At 51.0% G+C, this 12,337-nt stretch overlaps 1 protein-coding gene across 1 annotated transcript in view; it reads left to right on the forward strand.

Annotated features, from left to right (window-relative positions):
• Positions 1-2,961: 2,961 nt before the first annotated feature.
• The window catches only part of Cd82 (CD82 molecule), a 43,928-nt gene continuing 34,552 nt past the window's right edge, over positions 2,962-12,337 (forward strand). The window contains exon 1 of the mRNA XM_057780866.1: positions 2,962-3,083. The gene's annotated coding sequence lies outside the window, so the exon portion shown is untranslated. The remainder of the gene's footprint in view (positions 3,084-12,337) is intronic.

Below are 12,337 nucleotides of genomic sequence, written 5' to 3' on the forward strand. Positions count from 1 at the left end.
CCCAAGTTCTGGGATCAAAGGTGTGCACCACCACACCTTGAACTCACAGAGATCCTCCTGCCTCTGCCTCCCAAGTGTTAGGATTAAAAGTGTGTGCCACCACAGCTGACTACACTTTCTTTCTTTTTTATTTTAAGGACTTTGTCTTTTTTCTTTTCTCTCCCAAGCCTACACATATCTTAAAACACACTGTAAACCATTTAGAGGCTTTCTTCATCTTTGAGTCTCTCTTTGCTGTATATCTCTCTTTTTCTGACCACATGAGTTTTTAATTTGCTAGGCAACATGGCTAGGATTAAAGCTGTGGCTTTGATGACTGGATACACCCTATTCCTTAGCTTTCTGAGAGTCTACACTCATGGCAGAGGTACTGGCTGGGACCATGTTTATTGTCACAACTTTATGAAGTTTCAAGGTCCCTGCCACCACCAAAAAGCATGAGGTTGGCTATTCATCAACACCAATTAAGTGTTTCATGGCGGGACCTCTTAAAAGAGCTGCAAGGTTTTTGCAGCTAAAGCTGAGCCAGGAAATCTCTCTTAAATGAGATGTGCTTGCCTCTAGCAAACAGAGCACACCCAAGAAAATGCTACCATGAGGCCATGCTTAACTCTGTTCTTTTTGTGTCTAGAATTCCTTCCTAAACTCTCTCAGGTTTTATGTAGATGCAGTTGCCTCACGTTGGGTGACATTTGTTGACAGAGGTTTCTGACAATGGTTTTACCCTGTAAAGATTTGTTTCTTGTACTTGTTTAATAAAATGCTGATTGGCCAGTAGCCAGGCAGAAAGTAGAGGCAGGACAATGAGAATAGGAGAATTCTAGGAAGAGGGAAGAGTCGGTCTGCAGTCGTCACCCAGATGCAGAGGAAGAAAGATGAGAATGCCTTGCTGTACTAAGCCACATGGCTAACACAGACAAGAATTATGGGCTAATATAAGTTATAAGAGTTATAAGAAGACTGAAGTAATAGGCCAACCAGTTTATGATTAATGTAGACCTCTGTGTGTTTCTTTGGGACTGAACGGCTGTGGGACTGGACCGGACAGAAACCTCAGTCATCTCAGTGAACGCCATCTCTCCTCATCTCCAAGTCAGGAGCAGTGTCTCATATGCACAGCACTCAGGAAGCTGGAGGAGGAGCAGAATTTGAGGACAGCCTGAGCTGCACAAGACCTTGTCTCAAAAAACCAAGTCAAAAATAAATAAAATTTTATTTCCAATGGGCTACTCTCAGAATTAGCATTAATAATTTTGTTACTTATCTTTTGTTTCTTTTTTGTTTCCAGACAAGATTTCATGCAGCCCATGTAGTACCTCAAACTTGCTGTGTGGCCAAGGTTGGCCCCAAACTCCTGATCCTCCTGACTCTACCCCCTGAGTACTGGGATAGGTGTGAGCCATCATACCTGGCTGTTAGTCCGGACTCTGCCTCCCAAGTGCTGGGATTAAAGGTGTGCACCACCACCACCTGGCATGTTAGTCTCTAATTCTTACAGGCAAATTCTAAGTACTTTATTTTGCCCTGGGTTACACAGCTGCCAGGTCTACCTCGGTCCTGTGAGTCTTAGACCCTAAGTGTTTATTCCAAGTAGTAGCTCTCAAACTCAAAGCTAACTCAGAATGATCTGGAAACCTTGTAAAAACAAACCACTGCAGTTTCTCACTCTGTTCTGGGATGTCTCAAACTCCAAACACGCTCCTAACAAGTTCCCAGGCAGTGGTGGCACTTCTGGGGGTGAAGACAGAGCTTTTGCCAACCCCTGGGCATCCAGCGTTCCCTATGCGCTGGGTTCCTGCCAAGCAGGAGCCTTCATACCCTCCCTCCACAGCGGCTGCTCTGAGATGCAAATACCTGCTGCTGCAAGTTTTGCCAGCGCACAGGTTAAGGGTTCTGGGCAACCTGCCTGAGGCTCGTCCACAGTCTGGACATGCAAGGTAGGGTGTGCAGACTTCTGGAGATCTTTGGCAGCCCACTTTCTAAAGGGAGAAGACAGCCATGGAGGACTCAGGCCTTCAACCCTCTCCTGCTACTCCCTCATCAACCTGGGCTGGCCTGGGCCACTTCTTCAAGGGCCAAAATCCAAGCAAGCTAGGGTGATTACGCTGTTAGACTCTAGCCCATGGCTTCATCTTTCTAAATCTTGGGTTGTTCATCTGTAAAATGGGCTGAAGGAAAATAGTCCATCAGTAGAACTCAAAGACCACGGCTTTCACAGCAAGGGTTCAACCATTGGTAGCTGTTAGTATTTTCAAAAAGTGCTTGGGTCCTGGCAGTCTCCACATGGAGTGCTAGTCTTGGAACGTGAACGCTCCCACGCCATTCCCGGGTTGTGCCAGGATAAGCCAGGTCCTAGAATGCCAGCGTGCGCTCCCCCCCCCCCCAGGCTTGCAGCCCTGAGCAGGGGTTGCCGTGGGGAACGAGATCAGGGCGAAGCAGAGAACCTTTGGGGAGGGGCAGAGATGGGGCGTGGCCTCCCAGTTGGAGGCCCGGGGGTAAACCCCTGGAGAAAGGGATTGAGCGAAGTATTGGGAGGACCGCCTGCAGCTTAGGAGGAACCTGGGAAGGATGAGGGAGACTGCAGGGGAAAGGACCATTAGGCAGGGCTGTTAGAGGCTGGAAGGGCACAGAAAACAATGCAGAGACTTGGGTTCCAGGGCAGGCTTCATCCTCTGGAGGCCCAAAGCAGGCGGAGCAAACCGCGCGCATAGCCTCACCTCTAGGCTATTAGTGGACAGGAAAGAGCGCTGCTTACAGACAGACTGCAGGGCTGGAGGCGGAGCTGAGGGTTGGCAAAGGGCAGCCCCGGGGTGTGACCGTTTGATTGGACCAGGAGGCCGTGATAGGCGGAGCTTGGTGCTACCTCCCGCAGGCCCCTAAAGGAGCAGTATAGGGGGCGTGTCGAGGGCGTGGTGTCGGGGGCGTGGCGTGGCCTGACAAGGCCGTTGAGCTTGATGACTGACTCCGGGAGGGGGTGGCGGGGAAGAGTGGAAGGATTGAACCAAGCTGCGCAGTCAGACGCGGACTGGGGCGCCAGTTCAAGAAGGCGGACTTAAAGCGTATAGCCAGAACCGAGACAGCAGGTAAGAGGGGCCTGGAGTGGGGCGGGACAACTGGAAGCAAACTTCTGCAGCCTTCGCGGCCGGCTTGGCAAACAGGTAACAGACCAGAGCAGTTAGTGGCTGAGAAAGATCTTTCGTCTCCGAGTCCTGAAATCCCTAGTTCTAGCTGCGCCACACACCAGCCCTGTGGCCCTAGGCCGGTCCCTGCCCCCAATCCTGAGCTACTCGGGTTCCAGAAGGAGGAAGTTGATTGAAGTGAGCCCGGTGCTCCCGGAGTGCCCTTTCTCACCAAAACCCGGGAAGGTAAGGGCTAGCAGGTGACAGGCATGGCAGTGCGGGAGGCCACCCGCATTCAGATTTCGTAGCTAGACCTCAGCTGCAAAATGCCACTGAGAAAAATGACTTGATATGTCACCTTGAGTTACTGAGTCCCACGATGGGACTCCAAAGTAGAGTAATTAACATTCTTTCCTTCCTTCGAACTTCTGAGCGCTCCACTGAGCCGGACTCGCAGTGGAAACGGCCAGACTTTTCCAAGTGAGCTGGTGGAGGACTAGCACTTTTGGGGTGAATGGAAAGTAAAAGGAGAAACCCTATAAAACCTGCTCAGAATCTAGCCAGGCCCTGGAGCTCCCTGCTGTGCCCAGGATTAGGTACCTGTTCTGAAGCCGCTCCACTCCTGATAGTGGTGGGGGTCTCTGGGTCCTGGCTGTGTCAAGGATTTGGGACTCAGCCAACTTGGATTCCACTCCCCTTTCAAACTTTAGTTTCCTCATCTGGGACTTTGGGGAAACGACCTAACAGTAGTAGCAAAGAACTAAATGAAACTGTGTGCACAATGCCTGACAAGACACTGGGGCCCCAGAAACCTCACTGAGAGGCTCCTGTGATGTCAGTGGGCAGGTGATATATTGCCTTCCTTCTGGGAAATAAACCTACTTATTCTGGGGGTTCAGCTTGTTTTGAAGGGCTGATGGGTAGCTGCCATTGTCTCCTCCTTGACCTCACCAGAGCCAGAAACAGACACCGGCCACTATCACCTTGTTCTGTTGTACCTGCACTAGAGTGCCTGAGTTCATTTCATTGTATGGGGTTGATGAGTGTTGAATTTAAAGACCCCCAAAAGAGTCCATACTGCATACCCAACAGAGCTGAGGATGTAGATGTGCGTTCTCGAAGGGACCTGGCTGGCATTGCCCTCATCCTGAACTGCTCTGAGACTCTCATCCATTCCCTGCCTGGAGAGCCTCTCTCACAGCCAGTATCAGTCCAGGGCAAGTCCCAGGGGGCTGTGAAGCTCTACTGGCTGGAGGCTCAGTTTGGGGTAGGATGAGCAAATGGTCTGTGGGAGTAGAATGGGCTCAGAAGGCATGGAAGGTGCTATACGTGTGTGTGTGTGTGTGTGTGTGTGTGTGTGTGTGTGTGTGTGTTATAATCCGTGAGGAGACTCTGGAGAGCCAGAGCCAGTGTTAGGGATGGGGATGAGACATGGGCAGGGCTTTCTGCCTGATCTCCTCGGTCCTGATTAAGCTTGGACCTACACACTCCCTGCTCCTTGAGGGTCAGCATTTCAGTGGCACTAGATGAGCATTTGCCACCGTGAGGAGGAGCCACACTGGTGGAAAGAGACCCCTCCCACCACCACTCCCATCCAGTGCCTGAATGCCAAGCAATAGCACAACACTGGGCCCTCACCTTGGGTTTCTCGGCATCTGGGAAGGAACTTGGATCAGGGAATGAGACACAAGACAGTCAAAGAAAGTATGAGAAGGGCCTTTGGGGCCTTCAGGGCTGGGAAGTTTGGGCAGAGTGTGTCCGGCAGAGGAAGATGCTCAAAGGCAAGGCCAGCCTGTTGAGCTGGTCCAGCTCAGTGATTCTCACCCTCTTAACACTGCAACCCTTTAATACAGCTCCTCATGTTGTGGTGACCCCCACCCATGACATGGCTTTCATTGCCACTTCATATGTGTCATTTTGCTACTGTTATGAGTTGTAGTGTAAATAAATTGTGTTTTCCAATGGCCTTAGGTGACCCTGTGAAAGGGTCATTTGACGCCCAAATGAAACACTGGCCAAGAAACACTGGTCTAGCTGCAGCTGGGCTTTTAGGGTGGGCAATGCAGAGATAGTGGGGGATGAACCCCAGAAGGCTCTGAATGCGAATAAGGAAAGCTTGGGCTTGTATCACAGAGTGAGACGAGCTACCGAAGGTTCGAGAGAGCAGGGGAGGGATGTAAAGCTTGACACCGCGTGCGCCAGACATACAGGGGCAGATGACCTAACAAGGCTAGGGACTTTAGGTGGAAGGAGGCTACAGGCTAGAAAAGACAGACAGACAGTCAAGGGTGATGCAGCAGGGTGAGGGGGTACAGCCCTGCCCTGCCCTGCCATGGGGCCCAGCTGGGGCTCATGAAGGTGGTTACACTGAGTGGCAGTCACAGGAAGATGAAGGCTATTGAGTGAAGAAGTGAGGTCTGGGCTGAGTTGGGGAGCCTGTGCCAACCAGCAGTGGGCATCTGATCAGAGTGGGTAGGAAAAGTACCCAGGATTCCCTGTTCAGCCCTGAGAAGGTAGGCTGAGAGGTCAGCCATTTGGGCACAAGTTTCCCACAAGGAATGGCTTTTGGTTCCCTGGGGCTAAAGTTTGACATGAAGGGGCATCCCCTTAGTTTAGAAGAGGAAGTTCACACTGACTGGCAACTCCCTCCACCTTGGGGACCCAATTCTTTCATCTGAGGGCCAAGTAGGGTCTGATCCTCATTCACTGGGGAAGGGGGTGTCCCAAGACACTGCCGCCTAACCCAGCGGCCTAGGTCCTGATCACTGCTTTGGATTTAAAATGTCCGGAGCCTGCAGGCTCTCCTGCATCGAGACCTTAGCCTTAGCCTCTTCTCTAAACCATTATGCCCACTTCCTTTGCCCTGTGGGAAGCTGGGTTGTAGCCATGATATAATCAGTAGCAACAAACAGCCAGGATTTGGCTCTGCAAGAGGCAGCTGGCGGAAGGGGTGTAGATGTGGAGAACCCAGGCTGCTTGGCCTGGACCCCTCTGTAGAACAGGATGGGGTTTGGGAGGTGACCTGCTTAATCGCAGGAAAGGGCCAGCATGAGTCTGAGAAGCCTGAAGGGGAAGCCCAGAGGTAAACAGGGCCCAGTGGTCTAGATATGTCCTTCCCCTCCCCTCAGCTGCTGATGCTGTCCTGCTGAGAGGAGCCTCCCTGAAGCCAGTGCCCTCAGGGTCCAGCTGGGGTCTGTCCAGTTGACTTACTCCTGACTCATTCCTGGGACTCCCCAGCACCACAGTGAGCTTCCTGTTAGCAGCTGACACACGTAGGCTGATGCGCAGAAGCAGCTGAAAAGAGCAGAGGCAAACCGGGGCTAGCTCTCGTGCTTGTCCACATGGGAACGTAGAGAAGTCCCCCCTGGGCATCTCTTCCGGGCCCTGCTGCCAGCCAGCCATTACTTGGTTTTCAGGCAGCACACACATACAAGGCCCAAGCTCAGTCCAGTGTGCTGAGCAGTGCCCTCCGCCAGGCTCGTCCTGCCTCCTGGTCTGTACTCCCCATTCTGCCTGATCGAGCCGAGCACATATCATGTCATGTGGTTCAGCACTACACCCTTGGGCTCCACGTCCCAGCTCTGAAACTGTTTCTGAACCTCAATTTCTGAACCAGGAAAGTGATGATAGTGGTGCTTATGGCTTCGTGGGGTGGTGTGAGGACCTCACAAACACTTGTATGGGAAAAAGCACAGGGCAGATGCTGAATGGCTGAGAGCTGTAGTTAGGGTCTGCATCTGGTTAGCTCATTCCAGCTCCACCAGGGACATTTCTGGGTATGCCTTCCTCCTCGGCCTTCTATGCCTCTCCAATATGCATTCATGGGGTGTCCCAAGACACTAGTCATTTTTAAGTGTCGGGTGGTCCTAGGTTCTTCCTCTGACTGTTTTGAGGCATACAGACAGGGACTCATATAGACAACCTCCTGGGCAGGGACTACCCCGCCCATTTATGTACCTTGGCCCACAGTGAACAGTCAGGAAATGGCTGATAAGAGGGTTGTCTTTGGGGAACTTCAGTAGGGCTTAGCTCCATGTGAGATCCTTGGTGACTCCTTTGGGGTCACACTTTCAGGAAGCAGGACCTTGAAACTGCACCAGGAAGGGGGGTGGGCTGCCGACAGGGCTTCCGCTTCCCTGTGAAGCCTGGGCCTTTACTCTACAGAGGGGAAAAGCCAGCTTCCTCAGTTTTAGCCTAGTGAGGGACCTCTGCAGCCCTTAGTGAACCCTTACTCGGCCAAAGGCACCTCCCTGGCAGCAGCTGACAGTGGACAGAGCTATTGCATGTGGACTTGGGCTGAGGAAGCTCCAGGATGCCCAGGCCAGGCATCATCCACAGACCACCTGGGCAGTTTGAAAAGTGCTTGGCTTTCTTGACCTGTGCTACAGTGTCTGTGCCTTTTGGGCCACAACCCAGCTCTCCTTGATAAGCTAGGAGTCCCATGTGTGCTAGCTCAGCGTCTGGGCCTATGCTTAGGGCTGACACAACACTGGACAGAGTGCTGGGGGCTGGAGACATCCCCAGGATGTCTGCGTCTGCTGTGTTGTTCACTAGTTGGGTATAACCTTGGGCATGCATCTGCACCCCTAGTACCAGTCAGTGTCAGTACCTGTGCAGGTGACAGCCACAGGTTGCCCATTGTGCTGTCATTGTTTTCTTGTTGCTATGACAGAATTCTGGATAAACAGCAACTTAAAGCGGGGTGGGGTCGGGTGTATTTTGCTCACAGTTTGAAGGGACACTATAGGAGCAGGGGCTTATGCGACTGGTCACATTATATCTGCCGTCAGAAAGTAGCTGGCTTCCTCCTTTGCCTGCAGTCTGAAACGCCAGGCTGTGGGTTGGTGCTGCCTAATCAGGGTGTTTCTTCCCACCTCAATTAACCCAATTTAGATAATCCCTCACAGGCAAGCCCAGAGTCTGGTCTCCTAGGTGATCTTGTCACTTTGGCAGCTAGAATTAACCATCCCTCAGGTAGGGCTTTCACTTCTGCCTAGCTGTAGACCTGGTGTGTTTGGGGGAAACTGTCTTGTGGGCAGGCTTTGTGGAGTTGTCATTAGTTCCTAGTGATGCAGAGTGACAGTAGTGATAGCTCAAGGCACACTGGATGGGCTCTGGCTATCCACACTGCACTACTGTTCACAAAGGACTCTGGCCATGCCCAGATTTGGTGTCCTTTGCAGGCACCAAGGGACAGTGGTGCTCACTTCGCTGTGTATTTGACAAAGACATAAGAGCTAATGCTCATGAAAGATTTCTAACAGTGCTGGCTCCTGCTAGGCGCTGTCTCCATACCTGCTGCTATGGCCATTGCTCCAGTCCCTGGCAGACCAGAGCCTCAAGGCAGCCTTGAATCTAAAGACCAGGCCGTTGGCTTCATACTCCAGCTTGTCCTTAGGACTTGTTGTGAAACCTCAGACAAGCTGCAGCCCTTCCCAGACTGTTAGCTGTCACCCTGCAGCTGCTCTGTGGGGCTCTTGTCATCCAGGCACATGTGAGGCCACTGTGGGCAGAGCAGAGCTTTTCCCAGGGAGAGGGCATCTGGGTGCTGGCCTGACGCCTGCATTAAGCCGCCCAGGAGGAAGGTGGAGATTGTCAGAGCTCAGTCACTGCCAGGAGGCTCTGTAGGCACACAGTGGTAGGGGCTGCTCCCCCATGACTCCTCACCAAGGCCCCAGTGCAGATAAACACCTGTTTAAATGTGCACAGCAGGATGGAGAGGTGACTCAGCCTGCAAGTTTGCTCCCAAGCCACATATGGTGGAAGGAGAGAACTGACTCCCAAAAGTTGTCCTTTGACCTCCACTTTTGTGCCTACACACACACATACACTTGCACACACACACATACACACGCACACACTGAATGAATGAATGAACAAATAAATAAATGTAACAACAATGAAAGGAAAACCACCAAATAGGGCTGGAGAGCTGCCTCAGGAGTTAAGAGCACTTTACTGCTCTTGCAAAGGACCTGGGTTCAGTTCTTAGCGCCCACATGGTGACTCTCACCTGTCTGCAGCTCCAGTTCCAAGGAGATCTGACTTCCTCTTCTGGCCTCGTGGATGCCTCATAAACACACAGTGTATTTATGTACATATAGGCAAAAACTCATACATATAATAAATAACTAAACACCCCAAGTAAATATATATGCACATTACCATATCCAAATATGCATATTGGAAACATTTATTGCTTTTTAAAATTTTCTTATTTTCTAAACCTCATGTCAGAAGCTCAACTTATTTTGATATTCAGTTTTAAAAAATGAACACACAACAAAATGAAGAAAATGGATTGTGTAAGCTTGAAGTCACATTGAGTTTTTGGTTGTTAATCCTGTTTTTTAGAGGAGGGGTGGAGTGTTGGTTTGAAGAACATATCAGCTTGTTAAGACTCAGGCGACTCCCAGGGAGTGCCTGGACCACAGCCTGATTGGGCAACCAACACCAGATATGGGTGAGAATATCACAGGTAGCAGAGGTGTGACCCAACCGAAAGCTAGGTGCTTTTCACAGAGCTTGTCACCAGCAGTCGACAAGGACAGCTTGCTTAATTGCCTCTCTGAGCCAGGGCGTCGAATGAGGGCTAAGTGAGCTTAACATATGTGAAAGTCTATGGTAGGATATGGCTTTAGATCTGGACCTGGGGCTTGCACACTGTCTATTCTGGAACCAGAGAGTCACGTGTTTGGATGCAGATGGCATTTGTCAGGAGCCTGCCCTGTTGTAGGACCAGGTGGCAAGAGCAGATAACACCAGGATGGCAGCTTTCTACAGACAACCTGGCTCTGCACCAGGGGAGCCTGGCCTAGCAAGCCTAGTGTGTCTCCCAGAGAGTCCATCAGATAAGCTACCCTTGGATCTGGGGCAGGGACTGAAGAAGGGCAGGGCTGAGCACAAGGCTGGAAGTGTATACTCGATAGAGGCTCCTCCATGGTGGAACAAGCAGAGAGAGGAATGTGTGTTCCCACACACATTCATACACTTCAAATGTGGTCAGCACTCGGTACGTTCACCACTTGTTGCCAATAACAGCAGTTAGTAGTTGCACATCTGTAGGGAGAAAACAATCTCCGACTCTGTCTCAGGAGCTGGGTTATTAGTGTGCTGCTGCAGGGGGCTGGACAAGGCATCACCATTTATAGAGGACATAGAACTCGGTGGACTCATTGGAGAGGATTGATGTCTTTGAAGTTATATAATGAGTGTGTGGGTGTCTAGGCCTCAGTTTATGTTCTGTCATGTAGGATATCTGCCTCTCTGACCTCTGGCCTGTGTGTGTGTGCGCGTGCGTGTGTGTGTGTGTGTGTGTCTAGGCCTCAGTTCATGTTCTGTCATGTAGGACATCTGCCTCTCTGACCTCTGGCCTGTGGAGGGGGGGCTAGGGCAAGAGGATGTGTGTTCTACTCTAGTCTGTCCAAAAGACCCCAGGCCTAGTTTAACTGCTACCCCATCATCTGTAGAGTAGAGCAGCAGGCCTGTCCTTTGCCAGGAGACGGTATAGCGTGGGATCGTGTTCTCAGGGCACACATATACATTGTAAGCAGAGAGCTGTTGGGAGGGCCATACACCTTCATTGCATTCTTCAGACAGTGGCACTCCAGAGTTAGCCAGACTGATTGATTGGTTGGTTGTTTGGTTGTTTGGTTGTTTGGTTGGTTGAGACAGGGTCTCTTTACATAGCTCCGGCTGTCATGGAACTATGTAAATCAGATTGGCCTCAAATCAACAGAGACCTGCCTGCCTCTGCCTCCCAAGTTCTGGGGTTAAAGGCGTGTGCCGCCACACCCAGACTGCCTGTAGCACTTCCTCACCTTTGTTTGCAGGTAGGTTAAACTAATGCCTACTGGCAGAAAGAGCCCACTCTCATAAAGCCAGAAGCTGGTGAATGTGATGGCAATGGCAAACGAGAGCTGAGCCAGGCAGCCCTGCACTGGGGTGAGGGAGCTTGAAATGCCAAGGATCAGCTGGGGACTTGGACCTCTATGGTTCTGCTAGTGTTCAGATTGAAGAAGCCCAGCCTAGACTTGGGTGTTGCTGCTTTAGAGTTGAGGGGACCCAAACAATAGTTCAACATTCAAAAGGAGTGGTGGTTTTGCATAGACTTAAAAATCAAAACAAAGCAACCTCATGGGCTGAGGCGGTAGCTCAATGGCTAAAGCGTGGTCCCTGTAAGTGTGAGGACTCTAAGAACCCATATGAAATCTCAGCAGATGCGGCAGCTGCCTCTACCCTCAGCCCTAGAAACAGAGACAGGGATTTCTGGGGTAAGCTGTCTGGGTAGACTAGCTAGAATTGGGAAGCTCCAGTTTCAGTGAGAAACCATCTCAGTAAATAAAGTGGAGAGGAATCCCAGGAAGACAACAGACTTTAACTTCAGGCCTCCATGTGTGTGCCTATATACATGTGAACACACATACACACAGGCACAACATGCACACATATATGTCCCAGAACAACAGTGACCAAAGACTCTTTCTTTCCATATGAACCAAATGGAAAACAAAAATGAAAAACTTTCTAATCATCGAAGAGAGATTTTGTGGAAAAACTTACAGTGCACAGAACCATATGCTTAAAGGAAACAGTTACTCAGAGATAACCACTGTGAACAATTTGGTGTTTGGGCTTTTAAAAAAAACCATAAATGCAGTGTTCACACCCTCAGACTGGGGTTGTGCCATCAGAGTGGCTTCCTGTGAGCCTGAGCCTGGGTTTACTGTGGCATAGGGAGGAGTTTGCCACATGACTCCCCACGGCCCCACTCCTAGCTCCGGGAAGAGGAGGTGCATCCCCCGTGCTGAGCATCTGCCTGTCCCATTTGAATATTTCATAATGACCCATGTGACTGAAGTGGTCACCTTGCCCCTGCTGTATTTTGTGCTCAGGCCTTCTGGTCCCCCGAGCGAGTAGTAAATTCCTCAAGGCAGCTTTTGGGCCAGGTGGTCACAGGAAAGGCAGTATGGGCACAGGAGCTTGCTGTGTTTGGGAGGCAGGAAACCAAGGGGCAGGCAGGTCTCTCTTCCGTATGACTTTGGACCCTCCTCCCTGGAGCCTGCGGTATCATTAACTAGTCATGGATCGCTTTACTATTTAATGGCCTGTCCCTGCCGTGACTTGTTCTTCCTAGTAGCCTTCTGGAACCAGAGCTCTGGGAGATGAGCCACTGGTGGGGCATCTCAGGAGTGGGGGGTGGGCGTGACCGGTGCTGT

Source organism: Chionomys nivalis, chromosome 9 (genome assembly GCF_950005125.1).
Source record: "Chionomys nivalis chromosome 9, mChiNiv1.1, whole genome shotgun sequence".
Lineage (NCBI taxonomy): Eukaryota > Metazoa > Chordata > Mammalia > Rodentia > Cricetidae > Chionomys > Chionomys nivalis.